The sequence below is a fragment of the Oncorhynchus keta genome, chromosome 35 (assembly GCF_023373465.1).
Source record: "Oncorhynchus keta strain PuntledgeMale-10-30-2019 chromosome 35, Oket_V2, whole genome shotgun sequence".
NCBI lineage: Eukaryota > Metazoa > Chordata > Actinopteri > Salmoniformes > Salmonidae > Oncorhynchus > Oncorhynchus keta.
Window position 1 is genome coordinate 58,394,450 of NC_068455.1, and position 13,352 is coordinate 58,407,801.

At 45.7% G+C, this 13,352-nt stretch overlaps 1 protein-coding gene across 2 annotated transcripts in view; it reads left to right on the forward strand.

The window, feature by feature from the left end:
* Positions 1 to 13,352, forward strand: part of LOC118368710 (DENN domain-containing protein 4C-like) — an 81,024-nt gene that overhangs the window by 31,098 nt on the left and 36,574 nt on the right. The gene's annotated exons all lie outside the window — the stretch shown is intronic.

Genomic DNA, 13,352 nt, shown 5'->3' on the forward strand with positions numbered 1-13,352 from the left:
GTTTCCAGGTACTTGGCTCGACTGATTGGGAACGCACATGTTTCTCTTCAACTGTCACTGACTAGAGTGTAAACAGCAGATCAAATATAAAGTGTTTACCCAAATAAATTACATAATCATATTCTGGCTAGTTATAGGCTAGTAAAGGACACTTACACTTCTTAGAGCGGAGAGCGAAAATTCCATCTTGGATTTAGGTAGTTCCAACTTAGCATAATTATCGGAAATAGACATGGTTTGGGATGTGGAGACTTAGAATTCATTTTGTTGTTGAGCTCCTTGCAGGTTTGTGAGATTGAAGGATGAGAATAGAGGCAGGAAGCTTAAAGCGCTTGAACTATTGCCCCAAGGCTTCGTCTAGGCTTTGACTGCTAACTCAATCCAATGTAGAGATACAATCCAGACCCTTTATCCTAATACAGTTCTACTCCACAGCAGGCAAAGCGTGTTTAAATTGGTCATTAAAACCCACATTACAACCAGTTTAATTATATAATTTCAACCAATTTCACCCCTGGGTCCATGTAGCTAATACCCACAGGGTCAAAAATATCCACCAGTCATTGAGAGAAGCCATAGCCTTGGTTGAAGACAGACCCGGCACCAAGATAAAGTGATTAAAAGGGCAGTTGAAATCGATGATGGGGCACAATCAGATCCTAAAATGAACTTTTTGGTCCACCAGCCATTTAAAAAATCTCCCAGCTACTCCAGATTTTTTATTTATAATTTATTTTTGTAATTTATACACACTTTTTCCCTCCCCAATTTTGAGATCATGGCCTTGTCTCATCGCTGAAACTCCCCAACGGGCTCGGGAGAGGCGAAGGTCGAGTCATGCGTCCTACGAAACATCCTTAACGCTCGCTTAACCTGGAGGTCAGTTGCACCAATGTGTCGGAGGAAACACTGTCCAACTGACGATCAAAGTCAGCTTGCAGGCGCCCAGCCCACCACAAGGAGTCGCTAAAGCGCCATGAGCTATGAGCTCATCATATATATGTCCCCCACACATCTAAAACCAAAGTTGTGCACCTGATTGACCCTATGTGAATGCAGCCATACACACAGCTAGCTGTCTTACCAAAATATTGCAAACTAAAGTATTAGCCTTGTTATTCATGCATGAAAACAAATACTGAATAGCAGTTTGGCTTAGAATACAGACACAACTGTGAATGCGAACGAATGAATGTGAACAGAACAAAACAGCGGTACCGTGTAGGCCTAGTAAACAACATATCAGATCAATGAAAACATGAAAGAATCTATAGTGCCTTCAGAAACTATTGACACCCCTTGACTTTTTCCCCACATTTTGCTATGTTACAGCCTGAATTTAAAATGGATGAAAGTTTTTGTCACTGGCCTACACACAATACCCCATAATGTCAAAGTGGAATTGTGTTTTTTGTCATTTTTACAAATGAATAAGTATTCTCCTTTGTTATGGCAAGGCTAAATAAGTTCAAATTTGCATAGAAAGTAGCATGGAGTGAGTTCATATATGTAACTATGTGCAATAATAGTGCTTAACATGATTTTTGAATTGCTACCTCATATTTGTACCCCACACATAATTATCTGTAATGTCCCTGAGCAGGGAATTTCAAACACACATTCAACCATAAAGACCAGGAAGGTTTTCCAATGCCTCACAAAGAAAGGCACCTATGATTTGAATATCCATTTGAGCATGGTAAAGTTATTAATTACACTTTGGATGGTGTCTATACACCCAGTCACGACAAAGATACAGGCGGCCTTCCTAACTCGGTTGTCGTAGAGCAGTGGTTCCCAAACCTTTTATAGTCCCGTACCCCTTAAAACATTCAACCTCCAGCTGCGTACTCCCTCTAGCAACTGGGTCTGCGCACTATCAAATGTTGTTTTTTGCCATTGTTGTAAACCTGCCACACACACTATACAATACATTTATTAAACACAAAAATGAGGTTGAATTTTTGTCACAACCTGGCCCGTGGGAAGTGACAGAGGTCTTATAGGACCAGGGCACATATAATAATATAATAATACCAATAAATAGTTTTGGTCTTTATTTATGCTATCTTACAGATAAAACCATATTTATTCATAAATTGTGAATAACTCACCACATGTTAATGATAAGTGTGTGCTTGAAAGGATGCACGTAACTCGGCAATGTTGGGCTGTATTGGAGAGAGTGCCTGTATCCGGTTTTTAGTTGTCATGCTAGTGAGGGCTGAGAATCTACTCTCACAAAGGGAGAGGTGGTTGCAAAGGGCATTGGTGTCTTAATAGCACGATTTGCCAAGGCAGGATACTCTGAGCGCAACCCTATCCAGAAATCTGGCAATGGCTTCTGATTTTAAATTAAATTTTTACAGAACTGCTTGTTGCAATTTCGACGAGGCTCTCTTGTTCAGATATTGGTAAGTGGACTGGAGGCAGGGCATGAATGGGATAACGAATCCAGTTGTTTGTGTCGTCCGTTTCGGGAAAGTACCAGCGTAATTGCGCACCCAGCTCACTCAGGTGCTTCGCTATATAATATTTGACATTGTCCGTAAGCTTGAGTTAATTTGCACACAAACAAATCCCACAATAATTGAAAGACCTGTGTTGTCCTTGTTAATGCAGACAGAGAAGAGCTCCAACTTCTTAATCAGCCTCAATTTTGTCCCACACTTTGAATATAGTTGCGTAGAGTCACTGTAATCCTAGATTCAGATCTTTCAGGCGAGAAAAAACTTGGCATCAACCCAAGCGGTCAGACAAGTGAAAATTTTGGTCAGTAAAGAAAACGTTAAGCTCGTCTCTTAATTAAAAAAAACGTGTCAATACTTTGCCCCTTGACAACCAGCACACTTCTGTATGTTGTAAAAGCGTTACATGGTTGCTGCCCATAACATTACATAATGCAAAAAATACAGAAGAATTCAGGGGCCTCGCTTTAACAAAGTTAACCATTTTCACTGTAGTGTCCAAAACGTCTGGTCTGTGGTATGTAATGAGGAGCAACAAGATGCTGCACTTGACGCATAAATAAAACTACTTATTCCAGTTACTAATAAGCACGCACCCATTAAGAAAATTACTGTAAAAACTGTTCAATCCCCTTGGATTTATGAGGAATTGAAAAATTGAGGGATGAGGCAAAAGGTATGGCAATTAAGTCTGGCAGCCCAAATGATTGGCAAAACATACTGCAAATGAAGAAATCATGTGACTAAACTAATTAAAAATAAACTACACTATGAAGGAGAAATTATGTAAAGAATCATAGTAAAAAGCTTTGTTGCACCTTCAATGAAATTTTGGGGATAAAAGCCAACTCTGCTCCTTCATTCATTGAATCAGATGGCTCATTCATCACGAAGCCCACTGATATTGCAAACTACTTTTAATGACTTTTTCATTGGCAAGATAAGCAAACTTAGGGATGACATGCCAGCAACAAACGCTGACACTACACATTCAAGTATTTCGGACCAAATTATGAAAGACGAGAATTGTACTTTTGGAAGAGGTGAAAAAAAAGATTGTTGTCTATCAAAAATGACATGCCACCGGGGTCTGACAATCTGGATGGAAAATTACTGAGGATAATAGCAGACGATGTTGCCACTCCCATTTGCCACATCTTCAATTTAAGCCTACTAGAAAGTGTGTGCCGTCAGGCCTGGAGGAAAGCTAAAGTCATGCCCCTACCCAAGAATAGTAAAGCCCCCTTGACTGGCTCAAATAGCCGACCAATCAGTATGTTACTAATCCATAGTAAACTTCTGGAAAAAATTGTTTGACCAGATTACAATGCTATTTCACAGTAAACAAATTGACAACAGAATTTCAGCATGCTTGTAGGGAAGAACACTCAACGAGCACAGCACTTACACAAATGACTGATGATTGGCTGAGAGAAATTGATCAAAACATGATTGTGGGGGCTGTCTTGTTAGACTTCAGTGCAGCTTTTGTCATTATCGACCATAGTCTGCTGCTGGAAAAACGTATGTGTTAAATTTAGGGTTACAAAGATCATGGGGACAAAGATCATACTTTTTGTAGAAATGTCCTTTGGTCTGATGAAACAAAAATAGAACTGTTTGGCCATAATGCCCATCGTTAAGGAGGATGCTTGCAAGCCGAAGAACACCATCCCAGCCGTGAAGCACAGGGGTGGCAGCATCATGTTGTGGGGGTGCTTTACTGCAGGAGGGACTGGTGCACTTCACAAAATAGATGGCATCATGAGGTAGGAAAATTGTGTGGATATATTGAAGAAACATCTCAAGACGTCAGTCAGGAAGTTAAAGCTTGGTCGCAAATGGGTCTGCAAGTGGACAATGAAACCAAGCATACTTCCAAAGTTGTGGCAAAATGGCTTAAGGACAACAAAGTCAAGGTATTGGAGTGGACATCACAAAGCCCTGACCTCAATCCTATAGGACATTTCTGGGCAGAACTGAAAAATTGTGTGTGAGCAAGGAGGCCTACAAACCTAACTCAGTTACACCAGCTCTGTCAGGAGGAATGGGCCAAAATTCACCCAACTTATTGTGGGAAGCTTGTGGAAGGCGACACGAAACGTTTGACCCAAATTAAACAATTTAAAGGCAATGCTACCAAAGACTAATTGAGTGTATGTGTGCACAACCGGTAATACCGTATATATTCTGTTATGGCACGGTATGAAGTTATAGCTATCTGGATACTGCACAACCCTAGTGGGTAGGCTCTGCAAGCGGAGCTAGCTGGAGCTTGGCCGCATCATCGCTGTTGGGCTTGGCGGCGGCCTTGGTGGTTTGATGCTGCTGATCATCACTCTCCTTCTCGTTTGGCTTTGTTTGGGTACTTTGACAAAGCCAATTTCTGATGCCCATCATGGCAGATTAGCTGGTTGGAGCTAGCTAAATAGGCGAAGGCAGATAACGAACAAAACTCTATAGTGGTGGGGTGTTTGGCAGAGTTGAGTGAAGCAGCTTCATTAAAAATTAATTAAATTAAATTCATTAAGCATTAAACCTGACCCTGCCTTTATGAATCAAAATCAAATATTATAGGCGGAGGCGTGTCACGTTATTCACTTAGCCTACAACAGATGAGAAGTGTCCCCCCCCTGCTTTTTATGGAAACACAAAGGAGTCATACCTTACCGCTCTGGTGGCTCTCCATAGTCCCCCTACATATACCCTGTCACGGTCTGTCCATTAAGCTGACACAGCACAGCGGAGATTGATTTTTTTCTGTCACTCAATTAGTTGAACTTTTTTGCTATACAGTGGGGCAAAAAAGTATTTAGTCAGCCACCAATTGTGCAAGTTCTCCCACTTAAAAGGATGAGGCCTGTAATTTTAGGTACACTTCAACTATGACAGACAAAATGAGAGAAAAAAAAATCACATTGTAGGATTTTTAATGAATTTATTTGCAAATTATGTGTATAGTGACATAAACTAAAACTGAGGGGGCACAAGTTTTAACTGAGGGGGCTAAGTCCCTTTTTGCCCCATCGTGGAGCCGGGACTGATTTGGTGTTTGAAAGTCTGGACACACGTGTTATGAACTGCAAGCCTCCTTCACTGGCTGACCTGGTAAATGTTTCAGAAGGATCCACTTCTTGTCAGAAATGGGGGAGGTAGAATTGGGGATCAGGTCATAACATATTTTTGGCTCAGTTCCGCTCTCCCATCCATCTCAGCCATATACGGATGGCTATTCCACATGCCATTATTCATCTCTGTCAGAAAGTTTCAACATAAGAATGGGCAAAATAATAAAAAATGGCACCTGTAAATTATTCATCGTCCTTCTGCTCTTCGTAGCAGTTGCAAGACCCCATTTCCTTGCCCCCCAGCCCCTGTTTTCAGTGTTTCACCATTGACTGTCACTGTTCCAACTTGTTCTTGTGTTAATTAGGAGTTCACTGGCACTTGTCCTTCCTATGTGGCCTCTTTGGATTCTTTCGCCTCCCGTTCAGAATGAATGGTGCACCGGCTGCCAGATACAAAACACGAGGGCCTGGGACCTGTCTGTGTTCCTTCTCATGTCACAAAGTGTCCCCTCCTTGGCTCCTGTGACCTTCCCAGGATTGCAATTACTTGGTACAAGGAGGGCAAGGCTATTGGCTGTGCCCAAGGCGTGCTGCACATAAGAGACTCTGTCAAATCCTTGAAGGATATAAGGTCGGCGGAAGCGAAGATTTGACTTTGCTAGTAACGTTGCTTTGGAACTCCTGCAGTAATTGCTGTCAACCAGAGTATAGGTTGTAGTGGTAGACTGATTGCATTCCTGATTACATCTAGATTCCTGTTTTTAATCATTAAAAAAAAATGTTACCCTTATTTTACCAGGTAAGTTGACTGAGAACACATTATCATTTACAGCAATGACCTTGGGAATAGTTACAGGGGAGAGGAGGGGGATGAATGAGCCAATTGGAAGCTGGAGATGATTAGGTGGCCATGATTGTATGAGGGCCAGATTGGGAATTTAGCCAGGACACCGGGGTTAACACCCATACTCTTACGATAAGTGCCATGGGCTCTTTAGTGACCACAGAGAGTCAGGACACCCGTTTAACGTCCCATCCAAAAGACTGCACCCTACACATGACAATGTCCCTAATCACTGCCCTGGGGCATTGGGATATATATATATTTTTTTAGACCAGAGAAAGGAGTGCCTCCCACTGGCCCTCCAACACCTCTTCCAGCAGCATCTGGTCGCTTGTCCAGGGACCATCCAGGACCAACCCTGCTTAGCTTGAGGCAAGCCAGCAGTGGGATGCAGGGTGGTATGCTGCTGGCCTGTGTGGGTGGATGCAGTGAGGTAGTTTTAAAAACCATTGAATGCTGAAATCTGAAGACTTGCATTTTGATAATACTTTTAATACACAAAATATTGCTTTGCCTTTTGGTCAACCTCCTCTTGTTGTGTAGTACTTTAGAAATGTCAATGCATGATAGCGCTGATCTAGAATGTGTCATTCTCCAGTTTGCTCTCTACTGTCTGGAAGGTTGAAATTAGTCATGTGCCAAAGATGTCCGACTTAGATCGTCCAGTGAAGAGGCTGACCAGGAATAGTTCTATCCAGAGGAAGAACTGACTCGGTAAAGGGGAAGCCTGGATGGAAAACCAGCCTTTACTTCAGAAACAGGCAGTTCTGGCCACAAATCCCCCCCTTTTAATACTGTACAAACTACCAAAGTTCCTCAACACAAATAGAAAACCATGATTAATTGTCATAGCTATATTTCTTCTAAACATGCCCTAGGAGGGCAAGTGGAGATAACTGTACCTTGCATTAAACTGTGTGTTTTCAATATATGGATGAAGCGATGACACATTCACCCACCCCATCATGCATCCCTCTACCTGTGAGTGTGTACTTGATCTCACAGCGAATCGGGGGGTAGCCCGACCTGTCTGTTCAACACCTTAGCCCTTACACCAAGAGGTCCAAATCCCTTTGAGGTTGCTAAATGTTGTACTAAGGTTGCTAGAATATGTTCGGCCACAGTACCTAGTCTCTGGCCTGAGTGTCAGTCTGTTGGTGCTACCGTACCAACTCCTTGTAACTTATTGTCTTGCCAATAATGTCTGGCTTGACAATGACCTCAGTGGAGTTGACGAGCACAAACAGATCTGGGACCATTCTACCTAGTGTCTAGCCTGCCATGTTGAGCTCGGTTCACTTCAGAACCCTGTTTGGTTCACTTCTGAGGCTATGGAGGAGACTGAACAAGTTTCTCAACAATTCCTTGAGAAGAAACCACAGATATTCCCCAACCATCACAAAATATTCACGCTCTTCCTTTGAGGTTTGCCTTCGCTGCATGTTTTTGTTTCCAGCAGGCATGTGACATTATGTGGCCAGAGTGGGAGGTGTGTAGAAATGACCCCTATTGACTTGAAATATGACCACACTGAACATTCCTATACCTATTATGGTGATGCGAGGTTGAATAAACCGAAAACTTAAAAATACCTGTTTATTTACCATTTGTATTTGTTTTCTGAAGGATAATTTATAGTATGTATTGGAGTTAAACTCTAGAGAAAGCTCAGTTAAACCTGCATAAGTTTACTGTGGTAGCATATGCCTACTAGTTGACTGTCTGCATAGAGCGCGAGAGTGAGCATTCTGATTTAGTGTGGCTCTGATTGTGTGGGCAGGAGTCATTCTGCTGCCAGCACTTTGACAGAGAGCAGAGTGGTGCAATCTCAGCTTCCTCACATGCTGTTGACACTCCGGCCTGTTGAATGCAAGTCAAAGGCAAGCCACATGAGCGAAGAGAGGATCCTGTCTCCACTCTCGCTCCTCTTTCTGTCACTACCCTGCTCTCTACCTCGCTTCCTCTCTCTCATTCCCTCTACCTCCCTCTCTGACTATCTGGCCATCTTTTGCACTTCTTTCTCTGCAGTTTGCTTACAGTGCAAATGGATATCTAACATTGACACCAATTAAAAACGCTGCATAGGGCAGTTCCCCTGTGGACCTATATGGCCTCAGGACAGACTTGTCATCGAAGGCCATGGGATAGTTGGTGGTACAAATAGGATTTGGCCATGAATGAATTACATTCCTGCTCTCTAGGTCACTCTAAATGCACTGTATGTGGAATCCCTCTATTATGCTACTTGCCTAAGGCCAGGCAACAATGGATGGCAGTACATTTGTTAGCGGGTGGGTACATTTATGAAACTGGACCCAAGGTTATCTCAGCTTGAGCCCAGACGCTCCATTGTGATAGAAGGTCATGGTGATTTGATCACCCATTGTTGCACTCCGATACATCGTAGGCTAACGTATTTAGATGGCAGTTGAAACCGAGCAGCTGTGTTAGTTGTCACACACTGCGGGATATGATGGTATTTCGTCTTTTTCAGGCACTTTCATTCTTTCCAGTTTATGAAAGACTATACCTGTCCACAGAAGTGCATAAATCATTGCTCCCCAACCTCCAGTCTGCTTCACCATTTGTAAAATAATTCTGACCTGTGTTCGGCCTGATTACCAGCAACGAGAGCCCACAGGTAGGAGGTGAGGGCCCTGGTGGAGTGGTTCCAGAAAATGAACCTCAACGTCAACAAAACGAAGGAGCTCTTTGTGGACTTCAGGAGACAGCAGAGGGAGCAGGCCCCCATCCACATCGACGGGGCCGCGGTGGAGAAGGTGAAAAACTTCAAGATCCCCGGCGTAGACATCATTGACAATCTGAATGGTCCACCCACACTGATAGTATGGAGAGTAAGGCGCAACAGGAGGTTGGTGAAATTTGGTTCGGCCCCGAAGACCCTTACAAACTTTGACACATGCACCATTGAGAGCATTCTGTCAGGCTGTATCACCGCCTGGTATGACAACTGCACAGTCCGCAACCACAGGGCGCTCCAGAGGGTGGTGCGGTTTGCCCAACACATCACCGAGGCACACTGCCTGCCCTTCAGGACATCTGCACCACCCGGTGTCACTGGAAGGTCAAGAAGATCATCAAGCTTCAGAGCCAAGGCCTGTTGACCTCGCTATCATCCAGAAGGTGAGGTCAGTGCAGGTGCATCAAAGCTGGGACTGAGAGACAGAAGCTGTTTTTCAATATCATCACTCTCGCCATCACTAGCCGGCCTCCACCCAGTACCCTGCCTTTAATTAAGTCACTGACACTCACCGGCTACCACTCGGTTACTCATCCGTGCACCTTAGAGGCTGCTGCTCTATGTTCATATACATCAAATAAAATGTTATTGGTCACATACACATGGTTAGCAGGTGTTTTTTTTGGGTGTAGCAAAATGCTTGTGCTTCTAGTTCCGACTGTGCTGCAATATCTAACAAGTAATATCTAACAATTCCACAACAAATACCTAAACACACAAATCTAAGTAAAGGAATGGAATAAGAATATTTAAATAAATGGATGACTAATGACAGAGCGGCATAGGCTAAGATGCAATAGATTTACATTTACATTTAAGTCATTTAGCAGACGCTCTTATCCAGAGCGACTTACAAATTGGTGCATACACCTTATGACAACCAGTGGAACAGCCACTTGCATCTAAATCTTGTTGGGGGAGAAGGGGGGTGAGAAGGATTACTTACCCTTACTTACCCTATCCTAGGTATTCCTTGAAGAGGTGGGGTTTCAGGTGTCTCCGGAAGGTGGTGATTGACTCCGCTGTCCTGGCGTCGTGAGGGAGTTTGTTCCACCATTGGGGAGCCAGAGCAGCGAACAGTTTTGACTGGGCTGAGCGGGAACTGTACTTCCTCAGTGGTAGGGAGGCGAGCAGGCCAGAGGTGGATGAACGCAGTGCCCTTGTTTGGGTGTAGGGCCTGATCAGAGCCTGGAGGTACTGAGGTGCCGTTCCCCTCACAGCTCCGTAGGCGAGCACCATGGTCTTGTAGCGGATGCGAGCTTCAACTGGAAGCCAGTGGAGAGAGCGGAGGAGCGGGGTGACGTGAGAGAACTTGGGAAGGTTGAACACCAGACGGGCTGCGGCGTTCTGGATGAGTTGTAGGGGTTTAATGGCACAGGCAGGGAGCCCAGCCAACAGCGAGTTGCAGTAATCAAGACGGGAGATGACAAGTGCCTGGATTAGGACCTGCGCCGCTTCCTGTGTGAGGCAGGGTCGTACTCTGCGGATGTTGTAGAGCATGAACCTACAGGAACGGGACACCGCCTTGATGTTAGTTGAGAACGTCAGGGTGTTGTCCAGGATCACGCCAAGGTTCTTAGCGCTCTGGGAGGAGGACACAATGGAGTTGTCAACCGTGATGGCGAGATCATGGAACGGGCAGTCCTTCCCCGGGAGGAAGAGGAGCTCCGTCTTGCTGAGGTTCAGCTTGAGGTGGTGATCCGTCATCCACACTGATATGTCTGCCAGACATGCAGAGATGCGATTCGCCACCTGGTCATCAGAAGGGGAAAGGAGAAGATTAATTGTGTGTCGTCTGCATAGCAATGATAGGAGAGACCATGTGAGGTTATGACAGAGCCAAGTGACTTGGTGTATAGCGAGAATAAGAGAGGGCCTAGAACAGAGCCCTGGGGGACACCAGTGGTGAGAGCGCGTGGTGAGGAGACAGATTCTCGCCACGCCACCTGGTAGGAGCGACCTGTCAGGTAGGACGCAATCCAAGCGTGGGCGCGCCGGAGATGCCCAACTCGGAGAGGGTGGAGAGGAGGATCTGATGGTTCACAGTATCGAAGGCAGCCGATAGGTCTAGAAGGATGAGAGCAGAGGAGAGAGAGTTAGCTTTAGCAGTGCGGAGCGCCTCCGTGATACAGAGAAGAGCAGTCTCAGTTGAATGACTAGTCTTGAAACCTGACTGATTTGGATCAAGAAGGTCATTCTGAGAGAGATAGCGGTAGAGCTGGCCAAGGACGGCACGCTCAAGAGTTTTGGAGAGAAAAGAGAGAAGGGATACTGGTCTGTAGTTGTTGACATCGGAGGGATCGAGTGTAGGTTTTTTCAGAAGGGGTGCAACTCTCGCTCTCTTGAAGACGGGAGGGACGTAGCCAGCGGTCAGGGATGAGTTGATGAGCGAGGTGAGGTAAGGGAGAAGGTCTCCGGAAATGGTCTGGAGAAGAGAGGAGGGGATAGGGTCAAGCGGGCAGGTTGTTGGGCGGCCGGCCGTCACAAGACGCGAGATTTCATCTGGAGAGAGAGGGAGAAAGAGGTCAGAGCATAGGGTAGGGGAGTGTGAGCAGAACCAGCGGTGTCGTTTGACTTAGCAAACGAGGATCGGATGTCATCGACCTTCTTTTCAAAATGGTTGACGAAGTCATCTGCAGAGGGAGGAGGGAGGGGGGGGAGGATTCAGGAGGGAGGAGAAGGTGGCAAAGAGCTTCCTAGGGTTAGAGGCAGATGCTTGGAATTTAGAATGGTAGAAAGTGGCTTTAGCAGCAGAGACAGAGGAGGAAAATGTAGAGAGGAGGGAGCGAAAGGATGCCAGGTCCGCAGGGAGGCGAGTTTTCCTCCATTTCCGCTCGGCTGCCCGGAGCCCTGTTCTGTGAGCTCGCAATGAGTCGTCGAGCCACGGGGAGCGGGAGGGGAGGACCGAGCCGGCCTGGAGGATAGGGGACATAGGGAGTCAAAGGATGCAGTAAGGGAGGAGAGGAGGGTTGAGGAGGCAGAATCAGGAGATAGGTTGGAGAAAGTTTGAGCAGAGGGAAGAGAAGATAGGATGGAAGAGGAGAGAGTAGCGGGGGAGAGAGAGCGAAGGTTGGGACGGCGCGATACCATCCGAGTAGGGGCAGTGTGGGAAGTGTTGGATGAGAGCGAGAGGGAAAAGGATACAAGGTAGTGGTCGGAGACTTGGAGGGGAGTTGCAATGAGGTTAGTGGAAGAACAGCATCTAGTAAAGATGAGGTCAAGCGTATTGCCTGCCTTGTGAGTAGGGGGAAGGTGAGAGGGTGAGGTCAAAAGAGGAGAGGAGTGGAAAGAAGGAGGCAGAGAGGAATGAGTCAAAGGTAGACGTGGGGAGGTTAAAGTCGCCCAGAACTGTGAGAGGTGAGCCGTCCTCAGGAAAGGAGCTTATCAAGGCATCAAGCTCATTGATGAACTCTCCGAGGGAACCTGGAGGGCGATAAATGATAAGGATGTTAAGCTTGAAAGGGCTGGTAACTGTGACAGCATGGAATTCAAAGGAGGCAATAGACAGATGGGTAAGGGGAGAAAGAGAGAAAGACCACTTGGGAGAGATGAGGATCCCGGTGCCACCACCCCGCTGACCAGAAGCTCTCGGGGTGTGCGAGAACACGTGGGCGGACGAGGAGAGAGCAGTAGGAGTAGCAGTGTTATCTGTGGTGATCCATGTTTCCGTCAGTGCCAAGAAGTCAAGGGACTGGAGGGAGGCATAGGCTGAGATGAACTCTGCCTTGTTGGCCGCAGATTGGCAGTTCCAGAGGCTACCAGAGACCTGGAACTCCACGTGGGTCGTACGCGCTGGGACCACCAGGTTAGGGTGGTCGCGGCCACGCGGTGTGGAGCGTTTGTATGGTCTGTGCAGAGAGGAGAGAACAGGGATAGACAGACACATAGTTGACAGGCTACAGAAAAGGCTACGCTAATGCAAGGAAATTGGAATGACAAGCGGACTACACGTCTCGAATGTTCAGAAAGTTAAGCTTACGTAGCAAGAATCTTATTGACTAAAATGATTAAAATGATACAGTACTGCTAAAGTAGGCTAGCTGGCAGTAGCTGCGTTGTTGACACTACACTAATCAAGTCGTTCCGTTGAGTGTAATAATTCTACAGTGCTGCTATTCGGGGCTAGCTGGCTACCTAGCAGTGTTGTTTACGTTACGTTGAGTTAAAAGAACGACAATAGCTGGCTAGCTAACCTAGGAAATCGGTCTAGA